This window comes from Choloepus didactylus, chromosome 3 (assembly GCF_015220235.1).
Source record: "Choloepus didactylus isolate mChoDid1 chromosome 3, mChoDid1.pri, whole genome shotgun sequence".
Taxonomy (NCBI): Eukaryota; Metazoa; Chordata; class Mammalia; order Pilosa; family Megalonychidae; genus Choloepus; species Choloepus didactylus.
The window spans coordinates 28,037,058-28,043,057 of record NC_051309.1 but is presented as its reverse complement, the minus strand read 5'-3'; positions in this window follow the sequence as shown (position 1 = coordinate 28,043,057).

Here is a 6,000-nt window from a genome sequence, read left to right as displayed (position 1 = left end):
TGTGAAGACCTTGTGGATCACACCCCCTTTATCTAGTGTATGGATGAGTAGAAAAATGGGGATAAAAACTAAAGGACAAATGGGGTTGGATGTGGGGATGATTTGGGTGTTCTTTTTTCACTTTTATTTTTTATTCTTGTTCTGGTTCTTTCTGATGTAAGGAAAATGTTCAGAGATATACTGTGGTGATGAACGCATAACTGTGTTATCATACTGTGGACAGTGGATTGTATACCATGGATGATTGTATGGTGTTTGAATGTATTTCAATAAAACTGAATTTAATAAAAAAATAAATAAAAAATATAAAAAAAGTTGAGGGGCTGGGATATTCTAGAAACCGGTCAGGTAATCACTTTGGACAAAGATAAAGTGACCTGTGAAATTCAAGCACATTAAACCCACCACTTTCCAATGATATTAAGCAAACTAAGACCCTATGTGCCTCAGGATTGGTGTCCTATATAAAAAAGCTATTCTATTAAAGGCTATAATTTCCCAGTTACATTGTCCCCCATTTACATGCCTCTGTAATTCAGATTTTCCCAATATAGTTTTAGCATATATTAAGGACACATTCTGCTTGAGCCCATGGAAAAATAGGACATCAGAGAAGCCTTAGATCAGATTGCCCACACTGCATCATGCCACTTAGAAGTTTAGTAATCTAAAAGGGCACACAAAACCTTTTCAAAATTGTCTTTCACTTTCCAGCACCTAACCTGAAATAGGCTTCCAGGAAGAAAAGATAAGGGGATGGGAGGGAGGGAGGAAATCAACATTGACGGGGTCTGCTGTGTAAGACGCTATGTCAGGCATTTCACAGAGCTTCTCATTTAATCCAGATCATAATGATTGGAAAACATCAATCCACTTGCCTTTTTTCTTTATTTACAGAGAAGCCCATCCACAGCAAAGTAACTTACATATCCAATTTTGATTACTCTTTGGATTCATTTGGTTGTAAGTGACAGAAACTCAATTCAAACCAGTTTGGGTAAAAATGGAGATTTATCAGCTCAACTCCAAAGAGAAATTGAGAAACCAAACCATGGGAAGGACTGAGATACAACTCAGTTTTACGAATGGAGCCTGGAAATTGAATATCATTGGGATTCTCTTCTGATACTTCTCTCTTTTCCTCTCCGGGTGCCAGTCCATTCTTCACTACATAGCAGCTTGTGTACACATTTTGGAGGGAAGCATGGCCTCCCAAAGCATTCGAGCTTGACATGGTATAGCTTCTACTTCAGGAGAGGTATGAACGAATATCTCTTATCTCAAGACCAAAAATCCCACAGAGAAATCTTGGACCTTGCCTGGGTCAAGAGCCCAACCCGACGGTTCAAGATGGACATGTCCCCACCAATGGTAGCCATGGTGATGGGAGGGGAGCTCTCTCTGGGAGAGACGGGACAGTGAAGAGTCCCCTTAAACTTCCCTACACCCATCTAGGATATTGTTTCACGATTGAGTGCCTAGCTTAATTCCTAACCTATAACAGACCTGCAGTAAATTTTGTTTGAATGTCAAGGGTAAGAAAATGGAAGTAAAAGAAAGGAAGTGAACAGAATAGAATATACAAAAGGGGCAGGGCTGGCCCGTGATTCCAGTTCAAAGTAACATCTCTTCTCTGCAGGTCAGCTCGCTACTGAGAAAAGAGCTGTCGAGAGCCCAAGAAGGAAGGACAACGCTACCCGCAGCGGACTCACAGTTGGTGTCAGGCGCCCTGACTGCACTTATAAGGCTCTCCAGCTGCCAGTGTTTTGAGGCCCTTCCCCTGCAGTACTTTATTTTTTCCTTTTAGCAGCTGGTGTGAGGCTCTCTTCCCCAGGGAGAGACCCACTTTTGCCAGGTGAAGGCTTTGATAAACCCACGCGGGGGCTGGGTCAGCTGGTGCTGGGATTACAGAAGCTGCTCTGCATGAGATAAGCAGTGTCTGCCCTTCACGGGGGACGGAGGAGGAGCAGAGAGAGGAGACGCCAAGTCAGCGGCACATCCACGGAATGGAATGAGGTACATGTCTCCTGGTGTGGGCTGCTCTGGGCCCTGCTCTGTCACCCCTCCCCAGAACCCACACATGCTTTCTAGAACAACAGCCATCCCCATTCCCTCTTGTAGAAGCCTGTGAAGGGAGTGGATTTGGGGTCAAGGTCAGAGTAGGATACCTAAAGCATCTGACCATGTGGACAAAGGAAGGCAGCATCTGGCTTTGTTCCTAATGTACGAATGTGAAAATGATGACTCACGTGTCATGCCACAGTCTGCACCTGCTGGCAGCCCAGACAGACACTGTCACAACTGTCTGAGGGGAGGACAGCTGGTCTCCTTTCCCTGTTCCTTAAGGGAAGGAGGAGATGATATAGCAACAATTCCACCTGTAAAGTCTGGCCCTTGTAAACAGGTCCTGAGTTCCTGTTTCTTTGCTGGTTTTCCTGAACCGAGGCGCTGTTCTTTCTTCTTCCCTCCTTCTCTCCCCACCCCTTCTCTAAGCCCCACCTCCACCTTCAACTAGAAAAATTCTCTTTGTCCTTCAGATTTCACCTTTAATGTTTCTTCTCCTAGGGAACCTTCCCCTCTCCCCCCATAACTAGATCCATGCCCCTAAAGGCTATCATGGTTTTCTAATATGTTGAGCTTCTTTCTGATTATGTTGAACTGTAATTGTTTTCTTGCCACTTATCTGCTTGTCTCTCCAGCTAGACTGCAGACTCAGTGAGGACAGTGGTTGTGTCTGCTTTGCTCACCACTGAATCCCTTGCCCACAGGCCAATGCCTGTCACTTAGTACATATTTGTCGAGTGTGTTGAATAAATGAATGAATGACTCATCCACAGCCCATTCAAACCCAGCCTGATCACTCCAAATGAGTCCTCTCTCCCCATCTCCTCCATCCCCTCCTGCTGCTCCCCATCAAAGGCTGTGGAGCCAGCAGCCACAGCTTTGTCACCAAGGAACTCTCATGGTGCGCCTATCGGTAGACTTCAAATAGAGGAACACCTGCCCATGAAGTCCAAAGTTCCCAACCTCAGACAGGTGAGCCTGTGGAGAAGGAACTACTGAAAGGATACCTACCAGTTTCCTAACTCCTACAATCCACCTGGCCACTGCTGCAATGTCCGGGAAACATGTTCATGGGTCCTGGGGGCATCATACATGTCCTCTCCCCAGGGAAGTTGAGGATCTTCTGGAAGCTCCACAGCTGCCCTGGCTCCCTGGGTATGTGAAACAGAACACGGCATGGTCCCAATTCTCAAAGAGCCTGAATACTGAGAAGATTGGACGCCACAGAAATGCAAGGTGCAGCCCTAGCAAACAACGGTGGAGAGAAGGCAGGGTGTGGTTAAAACCCACGGAAGAGAAGTCTCTTCAGGCAGCAGGGAAAGAAACTTGCCCCCCACCCACCCCACAGAAGACTTAGAAACCGGAAGAATCTGAGTAAGTGGAAGGGAATGGGTAGCTGTTGAAGACATTAAGAACAAAGATGGTAAAAGGGCAGAAGCGGGAAAACCACAGGATCCTTGGATCAGAGAGGGACCATTATAGCTGGAGCAAATGATTCACTAAGGAAGAAGAGAAGAACCAAAAACCTGGAAAGTTCGAGCTCCAGGTTACAGAGTTGGAACTTTGAATTCTTGGTGATAGGGAACCTTTGAAAGGTTTAGGGGTGTGTTCCTCTCAAAGCAGAGTTTGGAGATAACTGATCTGGCAATATGCAGGCTGGGAAGCTACAGCATTCAGGGTCTAAGTGAAGGCCTCACCTTGCTTCTAAATGAACTGGGGCTGTGGAGACAAAGCGAGGAATGGGTGGGTGAGAGCAAAAGAGGCTTGGAAGTGGGTTCTGGACAAAGGAGAATTTAGCTTTATCTGAAATATTTTAGTTTTTAATTTTTCACAAGGGAAATGTATTTATGTAGTACTTGAGTGATTAAAAGGCAATGGAAATTTTAAAAAAAAAAGAAGGAAGAAGGAAAGAAGAGAAAGAACAAAAGGAAGAGAAATATTGAGGCAGAGAAAGAAGGGAAGAAGAGAGAGAATAAATAAAATGAGAAAGAATATAACTCAGTAGACTCCAAAGCATTATTTACTTGAGAACTATTTATTGGCTTCTACTATGTGCCAAGCTCTGTTGTAGGCACTAGGATAAAAAAATGGATAAGACAGAAACAGTTCTTTCCTTCATGGAACTTATATTTATAAAATAGAAGAGACAGATAGTAAATAAGTTAACTCATAAATAATATTATTCCAAATAACAATGTAACTAAATAACAGTGAGTAATAAAAATAAAGTGCTAGCAGTATAAGAGGATAGAGAATGCTCCGGTTATCACTATATGAAAACCAACCACCAAACAGTGACTTAAAATAGCAATAATCATTTGGTTTTGCTCACAGTTCTGCCATTTGGGCAGGGCTCAGTGGGCACAGCTCAACTGTGCTCCATTCAGTATCTCTCGGGCAGCTCAAAGGTGGGACACTGAATCATCTGAAGTCATGTTCTTGCGCATGTCTGGCGTTGGTGCTGGCTGGCAGTTGGGAGCTTGGCCATGCCTATTGGCAAGAAGAACTTCATGGAACCTCTCATGTAACACAAGCTTCCTCACCATATGGAGGATAGGGTCCAACAGTGAGAGTCCTAAGAGGGAGAGACAGCCAGGCTGCTACTGCATTGGCTTTTCGAACCTAGCCTCACGTTCTATTCATAGAAGTGAGTCACTAAGGCTGTCCATATTCAAGGGAAGGAGAATTTGTTTCCCTCTTTGATGGGGAGGATTGTCAAAGAATGTGTAGGCATTCCAGAGAGTAATCAGGAGGGTGGTAATTTACATCAGATGGTCAGTAAAGAGCCCTTTATCAGGATCATGTAGCATCTTGTAGGCCATGGATAATGGGTTGGAAAACCACTGGAAGATGGTGAGCCAGGGAATGGTGTGATGAGATTTGTACCATTTAAAGATTCACTGGCTGCTATGTGAAAGGCTCAGTGTAGGAAGCCTGCTGGAAGAAGAATTTCCCAGAGATAGTAACTCACTGGATCCAGGAGTCTGGAAGGATAGGGTAAAGAGGGACAATAAAGGACAGCACCGTGCTTTCCATGCCGGCTGACTGAGAACAGTCAACTGCGGTACAGAAATGAAGAGATCAAAATGGAGGCTGATCCAGGGATCCTATTTTAGAAAATACAGGTCTGAAATAAAAACCAGACATCTCTCTAGAATAAAATCAGCAGCACATTTGAATGGCAAGCTAGTTCAGCGCCGCAGCTACTGCTCTCAAAGGCATTGGCTTAGAGGTGGTGTTTTAGTTTCCTGACTGCTAAAATAAATACCATGCAATGGGTTGGCTTAAACAATGGGGATATATTGACTCACGGTTTTGAGGCTAGGAGAAGTCCAAAATCAAGGTGTCATCAAGGCAAAGCTTTCCCCTGGAAGACTGTAGCGTTCTGGGGCTGGCTGTCCGCGCACATTGGTCCTTGGCTTTATGTCACATGGCAATGCACATGGTGGTCTCTCCTGGCTTCTCCTCCAGGTTCAAATGACTTCTAACTTCTTATTTCTCCCTGTGGCTTTCTTTCTCCATGGACTTTTCTACATGACCTAAAAGAATAGGATTAAATCCCATCTCAATTCAGTTGGGACACACCTCAACTAAGGTAACCTTATCAAAACGTCCTGTGTACAATGAGTTCACACTCCCAGGAAGGGACTAAGTTTAAGAACATGTTTTTCTGGGGAGTATAGCTCTAAGCCACCACAGGTAGTTCCTGAAATTATAGGTACAAGAGGGCTTACCAAGGGAGGGAGAAGAGAGAAACCACAGTACACTCTAGTGACCAGCTCCTTATGATTATCTATTCCTGACCACAAAGAGAGGTCTCAAGTAGTTGAGTAAAGTTGAGTAAAGGAAAAAAAAAACAGTTCCAAGACAACACTTCTCTGTTCTCAGGCTCTTGAAAAGGTCATGTATGTGATGAGGTATTAAAGGCAGTCCAAG